General features: G+C 43.9%; 1 pseudogene; it reads left to right on the plus strand.

Moving 5' to 3' along the window:
- Nucleotides 1–3207: 3207 nt before the first annotated feature.
- Nucleotides 3208–21726, plus strand: part of LOC123361210 — a 31672-nt pseudogene continuing 13153 nt past the window's right edge.

The raw sequence follows: 21726 nt of genomic DNA on the forward strand, positions 1-21726 counted from the left end.
AAAAATATATATAATTTAAAAAAAATGTATTTAATTTAAATTGACTTTTGAAAAGTAAGCCATCATGAGGTAAGAGGGAAGATCCTCTCATGGATCAGTAACTGCTTAAAAGATGGGAAACAAAGGGTAGGAATAAATTATCAGTTTTCAGAATGGAGAGAGATAAATAGTGGTATCCTTGAGGGGTCAGTACTGGGACCAGTCCTATTCAACATATTCATCTGGAAAAATGGGTAAACAGGGAGGTGGCAAAATTTGCAGATGATACAAAACTATTCAAGATAGTTAAGTCCCAGGCAGACTGCGAAGAGCTACAAAGGGATCTCACAAAACTGGGTGACTGGGCAACAAAATGGCAAATTAAATTCAATGTTGATAAATACAAAGTAATGCACATTGGAAAGCAATCTCAACTATACATACAAAATTATGGCATCTGAATTAGCTGTTAACACTCAAGGAAGAGATCTTGGAGTCATTGTGGATAGATCTCTGAAAACATCCACTCCATGTGCAGTAACAGTCACAAAAGCAAACAATGTTGGGAATCATTAAGAAAGCGATAGATAATAAGACAGAAAATATCATATTGCCTCTATATAAAATTCATGGTACGTGCACACCTTGAATACTGTGTGTAGATCTGGTCACCCATCCTAAAAAATATATATTGGAATTGGAAAAGGTACAGAGATGGGCAACTAAAATGATTAGGGGTATGAAACAGGAGGAGAGATTAAAGTGACTGGGAATTTTCAGCTTAGAAAAGAGATGACTAATGGGGATATGATAGAGGTCTAGTATCAGAGGGGTAGCCGTGTTAGTCTGGATCTGTAAAAGCAGCAAAGAATCCTGTGGCACTTTATAGACTAACAGACGTTTTGCAGCATGAGCTTTCGTGGGTGAATACCCACTTCTTCGGATGCAAGTAGTGGAAATTTCCAGGGGCAGGTATATATATATATATGAAAGCAAGAAGCAAGCTAGAGATAACGAGGTTAGTTCAATCAGGGAAGATGAGGCCCTGTTCTAGCAGTATAGGTGTGAAAACCAAGGGAGGAGAAACTGGTTTCTGTAGTTGGCAAGCCATTCACAGTCTTTGTTTAATCCTGAGCTGATGGTGTCAAATTTGCAGATGAATTGAAGCTCAACAGTTTCTCTTTGAAGTCTGGTCCTGAAGTTTTTTTGCTGTAGGATGGCCACCTTAAGATCTGCTATTGTGTGGCCAGGGAGGTTGAAGTGTTCTCCTACAGGTTTTTGTATATTGCCATTCCTAATGTCTGATTTGTGTCCATTTATCCCTTTCCTTAGAGACTGTCCAGTTTGGCCGATGTACATAGCAGAGGGGCATTGCTGGCATATGATGGCGTATATTACATTGGTGGACGTGCAGGTGAATGAACCGGTGATGGTGTGGGTGATCTGGTTAGGTCCTGTGATGGTGTCGCTGGTGTAGATATGTGGGGAGAGTTGGCATCGAGGTTTGTTGCATGGATTGGTTCCTGAGCTAGAGTTACTATGGTGTGAGGTGCAGTTACTGGTGAGAATATGCTTCAGGTTGGCAGGTTGTCTGTGGGCGAGGACTGGCCTGCCACCCAAGGCCTGTGAAAGTGTGGGATCATTGTCCAGGATGGGTTGTAGATCCCTGATGATGCGTTGGAGGGGTTTTAGCTGGGGACTGTATGTGATGGCCAGTGGAGTCCTGTTGGTTTTCTTTTCTTGGGTTTGTCTTGCAGTAGGAGGCTTCTGGGTACACGTCTGGCTCTTGTTGATCTGTTTCCTTATTTCCTCGTGCAGGTACTTGTAGTTGTGAGAATGCTTGGTGAAGATTTTGTAGGTGTTGGTCTCTGTCTGTGGGGTTAGAGCAGATGCGGTTGTACCTCAGTGCTTGACTGTAGACAATGGATCTTGTGGTGTGCCCGGGATGGAAGCTGGAGGCATGAAGGTAGGCATAGCGGTTGGTAGGTTTTCGGTATAGGGTGGTGTTAACGTGACCATCACTTATTTGCACCATGGTGTCTAGAAAGTGGACCTCCCATGTAGATTGGTCCAGACTGAGGTTGATGGTGGGGTGGAAGCTGTTGAAATCTTGGTGGAATTTTTCCAGAGTCTCCTTCCCATGGGTCCAGATGATGAAGATGTCATCAATGTAGCGTAGGTAGAGAAGGGGCGTGAGTGGACGGGAGCTGAGGAAGCGTTGTTCCAGGTCGGCCATAAAAATATTGGCATATTGTGGGGCCATTGCGGGTGCCCATAGCGGTGCCACTGATCTGGAGATATATATTGTCATCAAATTTGAAATAGTTGTGTGTGAGGATAAAGGCACAGAGCTCAGCAACCAGTTGTGCTGTGGCATGATCAGGGATACTGTTCCTGACAGCTTGTATTCCATCTGTGTGTGAGATGTTTGTGTAGAGAGCCTCTACATCCATGGTGGCTAGGATGGTGTTTTCTGGAAGGTCACCAATGCATTGTAGTTTCCTCAGGAAATCAGTGGTGTCACGGAGATAGCTGGGAGTGCTGGTGGCATAGGGTCTGAGTAGAGAGTCCACATATCCAGACAGTCCTTCAGTGAGAGTGCCAATGCCCGAGATGATGGGGCATCCAGGATTTCCGGGTTTGTGGATCTTGGGTAGTAGATAGAATAAACCCTGGTCGGGGCTCTAAGGGTATGTTGATTTGTCCCGGTGTTAGTGTAGGGAGTGTCCTGAGTAGATATAGATATAGAGGTCTACAAAATCTTGACTGGTGCGAAGAAAGTGAATAAGGAAATTTTATTTAATCCTTCACATAACACAAGAGCTAGGGGGCGGGCTCTGTCTGTCTGTCCGTCCGTGTCCCGGCCGCGCTGGGCGGGCCTGGCCCCGTTCCTCTGCCGCCCCCGCCAGTCCAGCCCGGGCCCCTGGGGCTCGGCTCTGGGGACCTGCTGCGCCCCGTGCCGGCCGCTTCGCCGCGTGGGGCCAGGGGGGGTCGCTCCCGGCCCGCCTCGCTCGCAGCTGCCGCCCGAGTTCCCCGGCGCGGGTCCGCGTCCTGCTGCTGGGAACCTCGGTACAGTTTCCAGGCGCTGGTTTCAGAGCCGGGGCTCGTGACAGGCTCTGTCCCGGCAGGCTCCTGGCTGCAGCCTCTGCCGGGGCTGCCAGAGGAAACCTGCCTGAACTCGTTGTGCCACCAGACGCCGCGGGCGGGCCAGGGCGGGGGGGGACACACCATCGCGTAGGGTAGGAAATGCTTTGTTGTTGTCTAATGTCTGACTGGAGAGTTACGAAGGAGGACGTGGTTTAGGTAAACGTCTCTAGTGCCATTAAAATATTTATGCAGTGGAGTTAACAGAGCGCATATAGAAACCACGTTAGTCCTTGCAGTGTTTTCATGTTGTTTAAATTATGTGAACACATAAGGTATGAAAAGGGACAGACATCTGATTGCTTGTATTGCTTTCGGAAGTTACACTCTGATGCATAAAACAATAATACTGCATAAATGAGTTTGTAGCCTTTATTTTCTTCAGTGCATCTGTGTCCAGAACTCAAAACCACTTTCAGGAACCACACGGTTTCTATAGTAAATGTGGATGCATATTGACTGAATAGTGGGGTTTGTTATCTTGTCAAGAAATGCAGAATATATTTCTTGCTTCCTCATTTTGACAAAAGGGATAGTATAATGTTCTAAAATAACGTTATCACCTTTTCCTTTTTTCTAGGGGCACTATGAATGAAGAGCAGTTTGTTAACATTGACTTGAATGATGATAATGTTTGCAGCGTGTGTAAACTGGGAACAGAAAAAGAAACACTCTCGTTTTGCCACGTCTGTTTTGAGTTAAATATTGAAGGTAAGAAATCAGTACAAACTTAGCTCAATAGTGTACTTCATTCTAAATGTCCCAGAAAGAGAAAAAGAAGGTTCTAACACAAAATTTAAAAAAGGAAAGTGACTTGGTGGCTTGAAGCCAGAGAGAAACAAACTCTTGTCTGTATCCCTTAGTGCATAAATAGTTATCAGCAAATTTGTAGATGTAATGCATAATTTTAACACTATTTCTAAGTAACTGATAATTTTAAGGATATATTTCCTCAAGGCTTTCAAACCTGAATATTTAACATACTTTTTTCCATTCTAAATAACTTCTTCCTGAGTAGATAACTTCCATTATTACCCTTTGTCTTTCATGTTTCAGTTAGATTTCTTTATGTACTATAAAAATCAGCTTGGCTGGGCTTTTGGATAAATAAAAATTTACAAAAAAGTAGACAATCATCTTTTTCCGAATAATGTTGTATACTTGCAGTGATAAATAGTATCTAATAACAGGAAATGCTTTTTAAAATACCAAGAGAAATTGTGTAATGGATGTTTTTCTATTTATTTTGGGAAAGTGTATTTGTAGAGTGGTAGTGCCTGAAGTTCCCAGTCAGAGATAGGTGGCCGCCTACGCGGTCTTTTCTTCTATGATTTTCTTTGATTCCTGCCCATGAGCTCAGCAGCAGTGATTGGGCTGAATTAAGTCTTTCTACCACTTCCTGTCTTTTTGTGGCTTCGTGGCTTTGTTCATCTTTAAACCTTTTTGTTCTCTGTCATTCACTGTGTCTATCCAACAAATCTTTGGTCTTCATCTATTTCTAGTTCCTTGTCCTCTGGTATGTATCACCATGAATGTTATCCTTTCTGAGCTCATTGCTGACAGGTGTCCAAACCATTGCAATAGTATTTCTTCAATCTTACGTGTTTGACACTGTACAGAAACGTACTTCAGAAGGCACTCTGTGCCCCTAAGAGTTTACAAATGAACTAACATAATTACATAATTATCAGGTTAAAACATCAGTTTTCATAGGAATAATCTAAACAACCATATTGAGGGCAGGGACAATGCCTGCAGCTTCAAGGGTCCACGTATGTGGATGTTTTTGTGGGACTGAACAGCCTTGTTTTAAAGTGTCAAGTTTTACTTTATTGTACTCTTCTGTGTATGAATTAAATTGCACCACAAAAGGGAGTGCTGCAAATTAGAACTCTTCCATTTTGATACACCATAAATGCTTTGTAGTATCACATTGCTGACAGACTTGGACAACAAAAGTAATCCAGTCTAATTATATAATGGATAGATCTACCCATCCCAGAAGTACTTGTTTAGTAGGGTGATCCCAGGCCATGCCTGCATTGGAATGCTTTACTAGTATAAGAATACCATTATACGATGCTGGCAAAGAGCTCCTGGTCTGGATGCATCTGTACTGGCAAAGGTGCGCTTAGTACTGGTATAATAAAACAACCCCCAAAGAGTGAATCACGCTGTGCCTGTAAAAGTGCAGATTTTCCAGTAAAGCTGCTTCTGCAGTGTGGGCTTTTGCTGGCACAGCGATGTTGGTCAGGGATTACAGCATGCCATGCTGATGACCAATATAGCTATGCTGGCAGAAGTCTAGTATAGATCTGGCCTGCATTAGCCATGGGTGACCTGAAAGGGAACAAGTTCATTGGTATGCAATGTATGACGTTAGTGTGCCTTTCTTGCTGTTCTAAGTAGTAGCATCTCGTCCTTCATCTTTTGTTCTGATATAGGAAAGAACTAATTGATTGCATTTAACATGAAGGAGGGGTGGAGGGTCACAAACTTCATCGCTTGTGTAGGCCAAAAATCCCAGTGTGCCATGTGGGATAAGTAATGAGAAACGCTGAGGTTGTTTTGCTTCTGAGATAAATTAATTACGCTGGATCTGCGTGTGAAGACCTGGCTCTGGGTTTGTTTTCATTAGTTAATTAACTGTAATTAGGATAATGAGCTAGACAGGTGTGTCGGATGTTAATTATCCCAACTAGTTACAGTTGTTTCTGTTATCTTAATTAACCAATTGGTCATTACCTGATTGCTGAATGAAACTATGTATAAATGCATGCTGGGATAGAATAAACGGAAGCTCTGCTTACGATCGCATTTTGGCTGTCAGACTCCGTTCCTGCTCTGCGGTCCAACAAATGGTGACCCCGATGTGATTATTGAAGATAGTGTTGGTGGCCTGAGTTGATAAAAAGAAAAAGAGGGACGCGCCTGAAGTTTCAGCGTCGGGCGTCCGAGAGAGAGAAAAAAAAAAAAAAAAAAAAAAAAAAAGCCGCAGGACGTCCGAAAAAGAGAAGCGCGCCTGAGTGTCAAGCGGCGACTGCAGGGCGTCCAAAGAAGAAGGACGCATCTGAACAGAGTTGTACGGCTGGGAACCATAGAGCGTCCAAACGGAGAGAAGCACCTGAAGCCCAGTGCCGAGCGGTAAGCTGCAGGGCGTTTAAAAAAAAAAAAAAAAAAAAAAAGGGGCACACCTGAACCTAGAGGTGAGCAGTAAATATGGGAGCCGCTGCGTCTGCAGAGGAGAAAATGGTGCATGAAATTCTGACACGCATCGCGGAGCGACGGGGAGAAAAGTTCCCCTCTGATGCATTATCCCGCTTACTACAGTGGGGACGTTCAAGGGGACTTTCTGTTTCACCCAATACAATATTTGATAAAACTGTGTGGGAGCAGATGGGCTGTGAACTTTGGAAATCAGTGGCTCAGGGTGACAAGGAAGCCTTCTCCCTGAGTCCAATATGGAAGAAGACAACAGAGATAGTGGAAGCCTTTGCAGCCGAGGCAGGAGTACAGGCGGCTCTCTCTGACCTTTGTCACCCAACGCCCGGAATACCCTCCGTTTTGCCGGTTGGAGCCAGGGATTTTTTTGGTGGTGAGGACACAGTGATACCCTTGGCTTCCGACCCCTTCCCTATGGATGATGTTGCCTCTGCTACGATGCCATTACCCTCCAACGTAGCTATTGGCCCTGATATAACTGATCCTGCTTCGGTCCCGCTACCGCCCGATACACCCGAGCCTATGGAGACAACTTTGCCATATGCACCCCTTTCAAAGCCGTGCCGTATCCACGGGACCTGGGGGTGTCATGAATGCGGGGAAGCAGAGGAGGCTCGGGTGGAACATGTGCCATCACAGTCATGTCCTGATTTTACTCAGTTTACCCGGTCTGATGCTCTTTATGAGGAACTGCAGCGCCAGGGTCGACAACTGCAGGCCATTTTTAACAAATTGGATCAAAAACAAGGTTTTCCAGCTGGATCATCACGGTCACGTCTTCACGAGTGTTTTCGTCCGACTTGCCCTTCTGCCCCACCTGACCCCGGGGACCCTCCGGACCCAGTACAGCGTTGGCACGGGGTCATAAAGGAAGCCATCCTTGAAGGGCTGACACCTGAGGCCTTTCCAGTAATTATGCCAGACCCTCAACATCCTAATCACCGACAATGGGCCCCTTTGGATTGGAAATTGATCCGTGAGGCACAGAAATCAATTATGGCTTATGGACTAGATAATCTATATGTACAGTCTCTTATCGAACAGGTATTTACGGGCCAGGCGATGTGTCCGTATGATGCAATTAAACTAGCTGATCTGCTTCTTACACCTACGCAAAAACTGTTGTGGAAAGATGATTGGGCCAAGAGAATCGACTTGGCCCTTGTCCACAATCTGGATCTGCCGGACGGTGATCCCCGGCACGTGGCCACTACTGAGATGCTTTTGGGAGCCGGCCGTTTTGCTGACCCGCATTTGCAAGCCCGTCTTGAACCCCGGATCCTGCAGCAATCACAAGAACTAGCTTTGGCTGCTTTTAAGGCAGTGCCCCAGATGGGGAAGCCGAACCCTCCCTATGCTAAAATCACACAAGGCCTATCAGAACCATATTCCACCTTTTTGGATCGCCTCCGAGAGGCTATTGATAGATCACCTAACCTGACGCCAGAAGCCAGGACTGCAGTTGGACTTGATCTTGCCACCCAGAATGCAAATTCCACTTGCCGCCGTATCTTAGCCACCTTGCCCAAGACTGCGTCCCTGATGGAAATGATTGAAGCATGTAATAAGGCCACTATGTTTGAGGAGACGGATAAGGCAGCAATTCATGCTGAGGCACAGGCCTCTGCACTAGCCGTGGCGTTACGACCTCTGCTCGGGCGACGATGGGGGGCTAAAAGATCGACCCGGCCGGCCGGCCCTTGTTTTAGTTGTGGAAAACCCGGGCACCTCTGGCGGGACTGCCCAATGCAAAATGGGCAGCGAACCTCTGATATGTCATCTAGAGCTGCAACAGGCGCTTGTACACGACGTAATAGGTTTGGGCAGCGAACCTCTGATATGTCTCCTAACTCTGCAACTGGTGCTTGTGCACGATGTAATAAGTTTGGACATCATGCCAATGATTGCTGGGCGCGTTACAAGAAAGATGGAACACCGCTGCCGGGAAACGGATCACGGAGCGCCCCTCGGAGGAGCGCGACGATACAAGTACCTTCACCTACCAACCCGGCTGCCTGGAACACCTCACCGGAGCAACCCGTGGCAGTGCCGGAGTGGACCTGGCCACAGCATCAGATGTAGTTCTAGAGACTGATAAAGTTCACGTTCTTCCTTCTAACACTGATGGCCCATTAGGATTCGGACTAAGTGCTCTTTTGATTGGCCGTTCGTCAACATCAAAACAGGGTATTTTTGTTTTACCTGGCCTTATTGACGCCGATTATACCGGGAACATTGGGATAATGGTACGCGCCCTCTGCCTCCCTGTAACTATAATTGCTGGCACACGCATTGCTCAACTAATACCCTTCAAGGGATGTGTACCCCGATCGACCCCGATTGATCGTGGGTCCCGAGGATTTGGATCCACTAGCCCTCCCCAAATTGCTTTTGCTATGGACATTACTTCGCGCAAGCCCACCCGTACTGTTCGGCTTCAAGGGTCCGATGGGCGGCAGATTATTCATGAAGCCTTGCTGGATACAGGGGCCGATGTGACTATAGTCCCCGCTCGGTTTTGGCCGGAATCTTGGCCCTTGCAGGATGCCGCCACACCGGTGACCGGCATTGGTGGGGACTCAATTGACTCGCATTAGTGTGAATTTTATTACCATTTCTGATGTGGAAGATCCGGCCACAAGCGCAAAAGTTCGCCCCTATGTAATGCCGGCTCCGATATGGCTTTTAGGTCGGGACTGTTTAAGTCAGTGGGGCGTTGTGTTGCAAAATTCACCTTTTGCTTAGCGGCCACTGAGGGGCGACCGATCCTACAGCTGGAATGGACAACCACCACGCCGGTCTGGGTCGCTCAGTGGCCGCTGCCCAAAGATAAGCTCGCCCGGGTGCATGAACTTGTGCAGGAACAATTGGCTATGGGCCACCTTGAACCTTCTGTTAGCCCTTGGAATACCCCTATTTTTACCATTCCCAAAAAGTCTGGGCATTGGCGTTTGTTACAAGATCTACGCGCTGTCAATGCTGTAATGAAGGATATGGGCGCCCTCCAGCCTGGGCTGCCCACACCTACTATGCTTCCGCACGGATGGCCTCTGCTTGTTGTTGATCTAAAGGACTGCTTTTTTACCATTGCCTTGCATCCCGCGGACCGCGAGAAATTTGCCTTTTCTGTGCCTTCTATAAATAAGGCTGCACCTGCCCGGCGGTATCAATAGACTGTTTCTGCCACAAGGTATGAAAAATTCTCCTACCATTTGTCAATCTTATGTTGCTTGGGCTATAGCACCCCTGCGATTGGCGCACCCTGATTGGATTATTTATCATTATATGGATGATCTTTTGTTTACTGGCGCCCATTTTGCTGTGGATGCGGCGATTTGCTGAAATTGACTCAGTTTTGCGAAAGGCTGGGCTGGTGATTGCTCCAGAAAAACTTCAGCGGCAAGCCCCATATCGGTATCTTGGTATGGAAATTACGGATTCGATTGTACGCCCACAGAATTTAACCTTTCGGATGGACATTCATAATTTACATGACGTTCAGCGCTTGGTGGGCGATTTGCAGTGGGTTCGCGGTCTTTGTGGTATAACTAATGAGGATCTTGCGCCCTTGGTTCAACTGCTTCAAGGCGGACGTGCTCCGGATGAACCTCGCTCTCTGCAGAGTCAGCACCAGGTTACCTTACAAAATATTGCAGATAAACTTGCAACACGTTATTCGGGGCGTATTTATCCGGACTTGCCCATTTTTTTGGCAATTTTTTTCTAAAGATGCCTCTTTGGAAGCTTTACTTTTTCAATGGCATGAGGCCCTTTCCGATCCACTGGTGGGCATTGAATGGCTTTTTTCCACCTTCGCACTATACCACGACTGTGACTACGTGGCTTGATGCGATTGCTCATCTCATTTACATGGCCCGATGCCGTTTGCTGGCCATTGCAGGTATTGACCCTCATACCATTTATTTGCCCTTTGATGATGTTACTGTGACTCAGTTGCTTGCTACTCACCTTTCTTTTGTACTTGCCACCATGGATTACGCCGGTTACTTCAGTAGCCATTTTCCCTCGCACCGAATTTTTGCTTACCACGCTTCCTCTGGAAAAAGCCCTAATGTTGCAGTCTAGTCCAGTTGCTGGTCTCAACCGTTTTCACCGATGCCAGCGGCAGTGCCCAGCGTGCAGGACTTCTTTGGTTTATTGACGGCCATTGGCATCACGAGTTTGTTCTTGCTGAAGGCTCCCTGCAGGTTCTAGAGCTTCGTGCTATTGTTCGCAACCTTTGAAAAATGGCCCGATACCCCTTTGAATATTGTCAGTAACTCTCTGTATGCTGTAGGTGTGCTTCAACGTTTAGAACGCTCCCTGTTGGGCCGTGTTACGAATTCTGTTTTATGGACTGCTCTTCTTCAGTTATGGCATCTTTTAAATGCTCGACGGTGCCCTTATTTTGTTATGCATATTAGGAGCCACTCTGGATTACAAGATGGTCTTGCCGAGGGCAATGCACTGATTGATCAGTTAGTTGGCGTTGCCCATGTTCCGAATTCATTTGCCCAGGCACGGGTTTCCCATGAATTTTTTCATCAGTCTGCCCGTGCTTTAGCACGTCAGTTTGCGATTTCTATTACTGACGCTCGTGCTATCGTGGCCTCCTGCCCTGATTGTCAACAGCATGTGTTGCCCCTTGTATCTGGTGTTAATCCCCGTGGCCTATTGTCACTTCAAGTTTGGCAGTCTGATGTTACCACGTCTGCTGAGTTTGGCACCTTGCGCAATATTCATGTTTACCATTGATACCTTTTCTGGCTTTACTTGGGCGACAGCTTATGGCCTCTACTAGCTCTCGTGATGTGATTTAAGCATTGGCAAGCATGCTTTGCCGTGATGGGGGTTCCTGCCCTCATTAAGACTGATAATGGCGGGGGTTATGTTTCTCATCGCACTGCCCAGTTTCTTTCCCACTGGGGTGTGCAGCATTCTACGGGTGTACCTGGCAATTCTACTGGGCAAGCTATTATTGAGCGTGCTCACGCCTCTTTGAAGGCGCTCCTCTTAAGACAAAAAGGGGGGATTCGCAGTGAGCGGGCAGACGCTTTGGACAAGACGCCTGCCGCTCGCTTACTGAAAACTCTTTATGTACTTAACTGGTTACATGTTGGTAAAAACAACCAGGTGCCCCCTGCAATTAAACATATCAGCGGGATGACTGGGGAAGAACAGGGTACGGCCCCCCGACCCTTGGTCAAGTGGTTCGATTATCAGCAGCAAATATGGAAAGGACCAGTTGACTTGCTAACATGGGGCAGGGGGTTATGCGTGTGTTGCCACTGATGCAGGTCCTAGGTGGATACCAGCGAAGTGGGTCCGGCCTTGGCTGCGTCCTCCGGAGTGATGGCAGGCAGATGCGGAGGAGCCTCACGAGACGCGCTCAGACGTCGCGGACCCAGAGCCCCCGGAGGAGAGCTGTTTGTTAGCTCTGCCAGGACTTTTTCAGTCTGATCCTCCGTAAATGAGTTACTCGCTTGAAATGATTTTTGTGTCTGAAAGAAAATTTGTGTGGCTATATAGGTATTTAGTGTACCATGATGTTTTGTGTTCTCTGTTATGTTTTGTGTTGTCTGTTTTCTGGCCAGAATCGTTGTTGTGTTGTCATGTGGTTTGATGTGTCTTTCTTAAAGACCCCCCACCCTCAGTGTCAGCTTGATCACCTGACAGCTGAGGGATATTTCAAAAAAAAAAAAAAAAAAAAAAAGGGGGGGGGTGTTGCAGAATTTTCCTCATCTTCTGTTTATTGTGTTTTTGTTCGTTTGATGTTTTTTGGAATTATGTTCAAGGATTGTATGGTCATACAGGTTGATTTTATTAATCCTTAATTTTTTGTTTGTGATAGGTTATAGCGTTATGTTATTATGAGTTGGGAATGTTTTCTCTCTCTTTCCCCTTTTTTTGATTTTGAATATAGGGGGGAGGTGTGGGATAAGTAATGAGAAACGCTGAGGTTGTTTTGCTTCTGAGATAAATTAATTACGCTGGATCTGCGTGTGAAGACCTGGCTCTGGGTTTGTTTTCATTAGTTAATTAACTGTAATTAGGATAATGAGCTAGACAGGTGTGTCGGATGTTAATTATCCCAACTAGTTACAGTTGTTTCTGTTATCTTAATTAACCAATTGGTCATTACCTGATTGCTGAATGAAACTATGTATAAATGCATGCTGGGATAGAATAAACGGAAGCTCTGCTTACGATCGCATTTTGGCTGTCAGACTCCGTTCCTGCTCTGCGGTCCAACAGTGCCATATTCCTGGTCTCTCTTTCAGGGATTCCCTGCATCTCTCCAAACTCCTCCCCGCACCAGAGGTTCTCTGTATTCCCCATTTGCACTACGATGGCTGGTGTTTTGCTTCCCATTTCCTCCTCCCTAGATAGCAAGGGCTGTATATAATAAACGTTCATTTTCCCACTTCCCCCATGCGAGGGCACTTTCTGCTGCCCCATACCTGGGTCCCTGTTCTCCACTCAAATGAAGGACTGTGTGCACACGCCTCCATACGCACCCATTCCCCTCCCTCCTCCTCTTCATTTCTGTCTGGGTGATAAGTCATTCATGGTATCAATGTTAAACTATTGGGACGCTGAGCAGAGATGAGATAAGGTATTGTTATGTTGGAAGACGTTGATGGATGCTATCAACCAGGGTTTTTTAATCTATAGACTAGGGATTGGCAACCTTTGGCACACGGCATGCCAGGGTAAGCCCCCTGGTGGGCCGGGCCAGTTTGCTTACCTGCTGTGTGCGCAGGTAAACAAACCGGCCCAGCCCACCAGGGGGCTTACCCTGGCGAGCCACAGGCCGACGGTTGCCGATCCCTGCTATAGACAATTGTAGAGGTGATTTGGAGATTTGCTTACAAGCTGGCAGCAGCTTCATGTGTTTCCCATTGGTCTTGCAGTTTATCCTAAATCAGTCTGGTTCCAGTCTGCATAGAACATTCCCTGAAATATTGGAATTAGTCAGATGCTGCATTCAAAGGTTACCACATTACAAAGAAATGCCATTGAGTTTTGACCGAGCTTGTAAAGGCCTTAGAGGGTTTTTTGGGAGGGTCAGGGAGCACTGTTGAATTTGAGATCAAGGTCTCCAATACCTTTGCTGTTCCTCAAGCTTTATTAAATGCCAGAAGAGTGAAACTGGTTGTGACTCCTTGCTGTCTATAATTATACACCTCTACCTCGAGATAACGCTGGCCGTGGGAGCCAAAAAATCTTACCGCGTTATAGGTGAAACCATGTTATATTGAACTTGCTTTGATCCACTGGAATGTGCAGCCCCCCCCTCCCCCGAGCACTGCTTTACTGCGTTATATCCAAATTCGTGTTATATCAAGGTAGCGCTGTATATAAAAATATGCTCTGTTTCCAGTTCTAAACGCAGTTTTAATGCGGACATAATACTAAAGAATGGTAGTTGTACTCCTATCTCTAGAAGCCAAGAAAATATATTGGTCAGTTTGTGTCGCTTTCATGTGCTTACTCTCAACTCATTTTGGTAAAAATTAAAATAAAACAGTCTTTAATGTTGTCACTCATTCAATAAAAAAGGTAGTACACATCTTAATCTAGCAAGCACTTGGTGCAGTACTACTGAAGTATTAAACACATCTGCCTTCCCTTTTTATGTAGAAAGGGCTTCTTACTGTAGCTTCATCTTTTGGTGATGAAACTGGACAGTTGCTTTGAATTAAAGGATATTGTCAGTGTACTTCAAAACTTGTGAATTTGGGAAGTACTATGCATATTTACAGAGGGGAAACTCAACTGAGGCACAAAATAAAACAAGTGATTTTTCTGAAGCCTCACTGAAAGTCTGTGGCTGAGCCAGAAAATGAATCCTGGTATCCTGAGTCCCAGCGCAGTGCCCTGATCACTAGATCTTTTTTACCTTGAAGTGATATTAAGTTACTTTCACTACCACTTCTTAGACCATTGACTTTCAGAAGAGTTTGACATTTGGAATGTAGACGAGTAGTAGTGGTCTTCAGTTGTTCAAGACTTGGAAGGGGAACACATTGGGTAATCCACAAACTTTTATAACACAAAATGCATCAGGAATTTTCTTACTAGTTTTACATTTGTATCATTCTGTCATCAGTCACTTCTTGCACAAGAAATCAGCAATCATTTGTAGTTGCTAATTTTCTTGCACTGAATAGTTATATATTATGAGATGCAGAATGTCAGAAATGTCAAGACTTTAAAATTTAGTTGCTGCTTTTTATTTGAACTGGATGGCATCAGGCACTCAGACATAAACTTGCAAAGACTTAGTTTATTGGGTGTTTTTTCTATTTGTGAGTGCTAGCTATTCAGCATGGAAAGTAAGCAAGCACTTTTACAGTTCTTCAGAAACGAAAGTGATAGCTAGGAAAGAGATATTTGTTCTAACTATTGTATATAATGTTTGGTTTAACTTAATATCTGAATTTATATTTAGATAAGCAAGTTTTACGTTATAAACAAACTGTTCCCTCTCAATAAAATAAAGAAGCCACTTGTATTTTAAAACAAACTTTCAATACATGTAACTGTGCTTAGTACCTTTCCAAGGTAATAAGCATTTCCAGTGTCCCACAGTAGCCCGTTGTCAGCTTCCCCTCAACACTTTCTGGAAATGAGTTTTCATTTCCCTCATATTTCACAAAGGACCAAGCTTTCTCTCTTGACTTGGTTCTACTTTAAGGTCAGAGTTCTGTCTTCCCTGGGGAGTATTTGACATGTATTTTTTCCTAAAACTGCCTGTACCAATTTCACACCATCTTAAGCAAAACTAAACTTATTTGGCATGAGATTTAAAACAATAAGAAAACCAGAAAAAGATTGTAGAACATCAAATGTATGTAGATTAAATATTGCAGAAAGTACATATAGCTAGGGCTGACTTTTTAATAAACCATAAAACCAGTTGGTTAGTATGGATGGAACATTATACCCATGCAGAGCCCCTAAAACTGAAATGAGATTCCAAACAACCGTAGAAGTTCATTTGTATGGATAACATCTGCATCCTTGGGCCTTAGTTAAGTAGAATTAAAAATGTAGTTTGTTTTCATCTAGCTGGTAGGTTGGGAACTTTCCAGTTTGTCACTAGGTTGTTTCCTGGATTGGTGTTAGGGTTTCGGTACGTTTCTACTTCTGCTTTTCTGAGGCTGTTTTTTAGGAGTTAAATGTTTATTAGCATGTTTGGACATTAGCTCAGATGGCAGTACATAATCACAAGGATATCTGTACTCAAATTTTTAAATGTGTCATTCACAACCTTTTGTGATGTGAGCAGACGAGTTACTCTACCCCCTCCCCAGTCACTGTTCTTGTTCATATTAAATGGCATTTTTGCTCATTTAAAAGAATTCCTTTGAACCACTAGGGATTTTAGCCTTTGAGTGAAATATAAATGCATGCTTTGTCTAAACTGTTGGTCAATATTTGTATTGAGTTAATACCACAAGCACTTAAATCAGGGCTCAGACCATTGACTAGGTCCTGTATAAATGCATATGAAGGCAAGGAGAGTTTTGCTATTGACTTCAGTGGAACCAGGATTTCATCCATGGTCACTCTACATGAAAAGCTTGCAGTCTAATTCAGTAGGGATCCACTTAGGTTTTGGGGTCTACCTGCTTTTGAGCTCTTGGCAGGGTTGGGCCAAAATACAGAAGAGACAGGAATAGACACATAACATATGCAAAATATTACATTTGCAGCTTTGATTCTCCCTGTTTCTTGATACCTACCTATATAATTTATTTGAAGGGAGGAGGGTTATAAACCATAATTATTTAAAGAAAAACTTGGACTAAGTCACAGTTTAAAATTTTTCTATACTTGTGCTAAAGTATTGGTAAACTTCAAACATTATTTCCATTTGAATATAATCTTACATCATTTGTTCACCTGTCTTACACTTTGCTCAGTTTGTGTAGGTCAGATTCACTTTCTAGTTCTTATGTGTTAATGTGCACTGTAAGGGAATCTTTGTATCCAAAACTCTTCTTTGGGGGAAAGAGTGTATTTAGCTATATATAAACCATTTTTATTTTTTTTTAAATGGTTTTTTGCCAATTCTGAATTTTGTCTAAAGTAATGATAGTGTACCATAACACTTACTTCAAAATAGACATTCTGATAACATTTAAAACCATGTAACTTGTTAGTTATGCTGAACAATGTCTGTGAAAAACTATAAAAGGTCAATTCTGTTCATGTAGATCCTCACTGGGTGTTGAATGTCAACTCCTCTATGGCTTTAAAAAGAAGAAAAACCAACAGCTCAACCACACACAATTTAGTTGCTTTTTTCACAACTACAGGAAACAGAAGATTTATGGATTGTACTAAGCTCAAAATGGATTTCCTGTTTCTAATTTCTAAGGGTTAGATTACTTAAGTAACAATCATGTGATTTTCCTGGCTATCTCAGTTCTACAGACTTTCTCTCCCCTCCCCACCCTTCGCCCCCACTTGATAAACTCTGTGTTGGTTGTGGGGTAGGGAGGGAAGACTAACTGAATCTGTTTTCAGTATTACCCATTGGCTAGCCTGGATCTTTTAACTTTAGCAGAAACCCTGCATGATCTGAGTTGCTTCCCATCCATCAAGACACATCCTCTGTAAACTAGTTTGGAGACTACTTTACTACTGAGCTCTGCTTTGCCTCTCTGATGGATGCTCGTGGGAACCTTCTAATATCAGAAGCGTTAAGACATGTGCCTGTGCTTATTAAGAGATCAGATTTGGCAGTTAAAGGTCTCTTCCAGCATTTTTCTTCCAGAAGTTGGATGTCTTTTTTTTTTCTTTTTCTTTTTTTTAAGACAAGCAATACAAAAATAGCTCAAGGTATGGTGTTCTGGTGTAATTCAAAAAAGCTTTTACTTCTTGCAAGCAAGGTAGTCCATTGTATGCTCCTATCACTTGATATGTTTTGGTGGAAGGGAAAATAACTGTTCAAGATGTACTAACTTAAAATCTCGTTAATGCAGAATTATTGAATACATTTGACAAGTCTATTATTGAACATTAAAAATGTCTTAAATAAAAGCTATACCATATTACATGATAAAATCTGACAGCGTCAGATTGAAATTTGTTACTTAACCACAGGACGTGTGCAGTGAAAGTTTCCTTATCCACTCTTGCCAGTTTTTTTTCTCCTCCTACAGAAGACTACATGTAGGGGTTTATCTAAAAGAATTTTATGCACTTTACTTATAACTTCACCACCAGCCAGGAAATCTAGATATTGAGTAATGGCTGGCTTTTGGCCTCAACACATTAGTTCTTGTGTAAGCTACATGGGAATAGTTACTTTGATGTAGTTAAACCAATTTAACATACATTTCCAGTGTTATGTTTACACAGCACGGTGCTATATTCATTTAACTTCATATAAGTTGGTATCCTGTGGATGTCATAGCTAGGGCTAGATCTCCCAGGGAAGGCAGAAGCAGACCAGCTGTTAAGTGACTGAAGCATCTTGACAATTGTGGACAAGAAGGAGTGTCTAAAGCCACCTAATAGGCCAGGTAGGAAGGATTTGGTGCTCCAGGGTACTGGATTAATGGGATGGTAACACAGGTGTCGCAGCACTGTCCCAGTGTATCCAGAAGACCATGGAATGCAGTTTGCCTCCTTCCTACACTTTTGTGGATAAGTAACCCCACCCCCAAATCCTGAATTAATGGAAGTTGGGGATAGGACACAGGCACCAGCACTATACCCAGATAGCAGAGTCTTATACTTCCTCCCCCGGCTCTTTAGATCTTAGGCCTGGTCTACACACTAAACTGCATCAGTTTAATACTCTTGGGGGCATTCTGCACCAAAAAATTAAAAATTCTGTGCACAATATTTTAAACTTCTGCGAGTTTTATTTGTCAATAAATAAATGCAGAGGCTCCAGCATGGCAGTGGGGAGCACAGGCTGCTGGCTGCATGATGGTGTGAGATCACCCTGCAGCCTGCCCACCACCCACCCCGGGACACAGACTGGGCCTGCCCCAGAAACACCCCCCCCCCCGATCTGCCCCTCTGTGCCAGGTGTACCATGTGTGGGGCAGGCAGGCTCAGCCAGGCAGGATCCAAGTATGAAGGGGGGGATACAGGTGGAAGTGAGAAGGTTCTGTGTGGGACAATCAGTGCAGGCAGCTCAGTGGGGGGGGGTGTCTAGGTAGGGGGTTCTGAATGCACAGAGGCTCCATTTGGGGGGGTGGCAGGGACAGTGGGACTCTGCAGGGGGTTGCAGGTGAAGAAGTTTGGGGCTCAGCAGAGGGGTCTGGGTTTGTGGGGGAGTCTGGATGTTGGGGGAATGGGGCCTGGTGGGGGGACTGGGTGCAGCTAGTTGGGGGGGTCAGTGGCATGGGGGTCTGGCTTGTGGGGGGATGAGGGTGGTGCAGGGGAGGTGGGGATCATCAGTGTGGGGGTTTAAGTGCAGGGAACTCATGGGGGGCGTGGTCTGGGTGCAGGGGGTGGGGATCTGGAGGCAGGAGGTGGCTAGGTGCTAGGGGTTGGGTCTCCAGATGCAGGGGTTGAGTTCGGTGGGGTTTGGGGTTTGGGTATGGAGGGCTAGGGTTGGTTTTGGGTGTATGGGGTAAGGCTTTGGTGGGGGGGCGTGGTTGTCTGTGGGTATGGGAAGCCCAGGTGCATAGGGGCTTGCGGCAGATGAGGGTGTAGCTCCACACACAGCGACCCCCTTTTCCCACAGCTGAAGAGCGATGGCGCAGAGGAAGCAGGGGTATTAGGAACCTGAAACGATATAACCTGCACTGCTAAGGAGAGTGGTTGCGATGAGCTGCTCTTGCAGCCCTTCCCTTTGCTTCCCTGTCAAGAAAAGTCATTTTTCTGCGGCGCTGGGGACATTTGAATTCTTCATCAGGCAGTGGTGCAGAATTCCCCCAGGAGTTATTAAAGTTTAAATTAACAAGTATGCTTTCAAACAGACTCTGTTAACACTTGAAAGTGTCGGTGGGACATTCTTTTAAATTTGATTTTGTAACTGAAATTTATCACTTTTAATTTACTCCTGTAAATTTAATTTTTCAGTGGAGGTGTAGTGCCAAACTTACTAACCTTATGGATAAAACATTTTAATTTAAGAAACATTGCAATACAGACCCTTCATTAACTGGATTAGTGGGAGCTTTTCTATAGCATTCTATGTATCTGAAAAGTGCCATTTTATGACTAAAATGTTCCTTCCTTTCCAGGCTACTGATGAAATAAATTGATTGTTCACAGTTTGTAAAAGCAATTTAGAACTGGAGGAAGCTCCTTCTTAGGGACGGATTGCTGGGATCTGAATGGTTAATGGCAGTAGCTTATTCTGTTACCATTAATTTAAATTGATAGCTGGTGTGGAAAGACCAAAAGTGTCTTAACAGCTACCTAATGAAGTAAAATGCAACAGAAGTTAAGCAAAAGCAGGCTTGCTTGATCCACTGGAAACCTTGGTCATGTAGGCATGTCGAAATGAAATAGTCTTGGTGTTCAAAAAGCACCCTGTTGTGTGGTTAAGGCATTTGCACCTGTTGGTAAAGGGGGTTGGATTTGATCTGTACATCCTTTGAATTTGGGATGACCCCCACATAGGTGAAGTGATCAACAACACCTGCAAACATGGCTGAGAGCTCTTTTTGTTTTAAGCAGCCAAAGAGTTCCTGTGGCACCTTATAGACTAACCAGACGTTTTGGAGCATGAGCTTTCGTGGTGTGAATATCCACTTTGTTATCGGGATGCAAGTATTCACCCATGAAAGCTCATGCCTCCAAAACGTCTGTTAGTCTATAAGGTGCCACAGGACTCTTTGCTGCTTTTTACAGATCCAGGGACTAACACGGCTACCCCTTCTGATAGTTTATTTTGGTTTTTAGCATTATTCAACCAAGTTTAATCAATCACAGGGGCTTGTGGATCTGTTACTGCCTAGGTTTTAAGTTGTCATCCATTTTATGGCTGTTTTTTAAATGTACAACTTAATGAATTATACCTGTGATAGCATGGGGTTTGGCTACTAGTATTCTCTGTGTTAATTGCTACAGCATTCCTTCCTTCCCAGAAAACCGGAGAAAGGGCAAATAGGCAAGTGTATACATATACCCGTAAAAGCAACTACTGATGGATACCTGGCCACTAAAGACTAGACTAGCCAAGTCATGCTGGGGGCACAAGTGCAGCAGGCTAGCATGTAAGAATTTTGAGGCACAAGGACCAGTATTTTAAACAGTAAAATAAAGAAACCTTGGGACAAGGTTAGCCAGGGAAGCTCTGGTTAAAAAGTTGGCTAGTGAATATTGCATCATTGCAAGATAAACTTATGCTGTAATTTACCATAACCTTGATGAGCCTTGCTTTGCTTGCTTATTTGTCCCTTTCCATAGGAGTGGAGGAAGAACTAATTTTAATTGCTACCTGGACCGAATACCTGTTTTCTGTGATACAACTCGACTAATCTGCTTGGTCCATGGACATTCTTCAGTTTGCAAAAAGTTTTTGATGAGAAAATACAGTAAAAGGAAAAAATAAATCTTGAGGATCTGTTGGGTGTGTTGTTGTTTCCAACGAGTGGCATTTCCAGTTGCTGTATAAAAGCAGATGGCCAGTGTTTTGGGACTAACAATATCTATTGCAAAGGAATTTACTTTTTTCTGTAGGCCTGATTCTGGATGAAGTGTCTGTTGTTAGCCAAGGCAATTGTTAAGTTTCCCGAGTTTTCAGTCGAATATGCAAAAAGAACATCAGTTCTAGACCTTAGAACAGGGAGATGCTGTGAAGAAAAGCAACAAACTTATCAATTAACTGATTTTAAAAGATAGTTTAGAAACTGTGTGCAACCACAAACAGAGTAGTAAGATTGGGAGAGTGATGGATGTGTGAAAATCGTTGGAAATGCAAAGCATTTATGTAGCTTAAAGGTGACCTCAAATGATTATGTGCATCTTTTTTTTCCTTTGGCTGCTTTGTTGTATATAAGACTACTTCAAATTCCAAATTGTAAAAAAAATTGATTTTTTAAATGACATAAGAAATTTAAATTTTGGCTTGTCTTTGTCTTTTTTCATAGACAACGTGCTTGCAAAAAACAAACATTTCTGTAATTTATTACATGAAATAAACGATCATATGGTTTAAAATTATGTGGTTGGCTCAACTGGCCTAGTGGCAGGACACATTCTGAATTTTTCTCTTTAATTTCTGTTAATTATAACAATTGTCTGAAGCTCACAACTTCTAATAATCATACTCTGATCACAGAATAGATACGTTTGGTCTGTGTGATTGTTATTTTAAGTCCAGAGCAAGAAAATCAATACTGCATTAAAATTGTATTTGTATGGAATAATAAAGTTATCAGCCTTAGAAGGTTGTTG

This window comes from Mauremys mutica, unplaced genomic scaffold (genome assembly GCF_020497125.1).
Source record: "Mauremys mutica isolate MM-2020 ecotype Southern unplaced genomic scaffold, ASM2049712v1 Super-Scaffold_100412, whole genome shotgun sequence".
Taxonomy (NCBI): Eukaryota; Metazoa; Chordata; order Testudines; family Geoemydidae; genus Mauremys; species Mauremys mutica.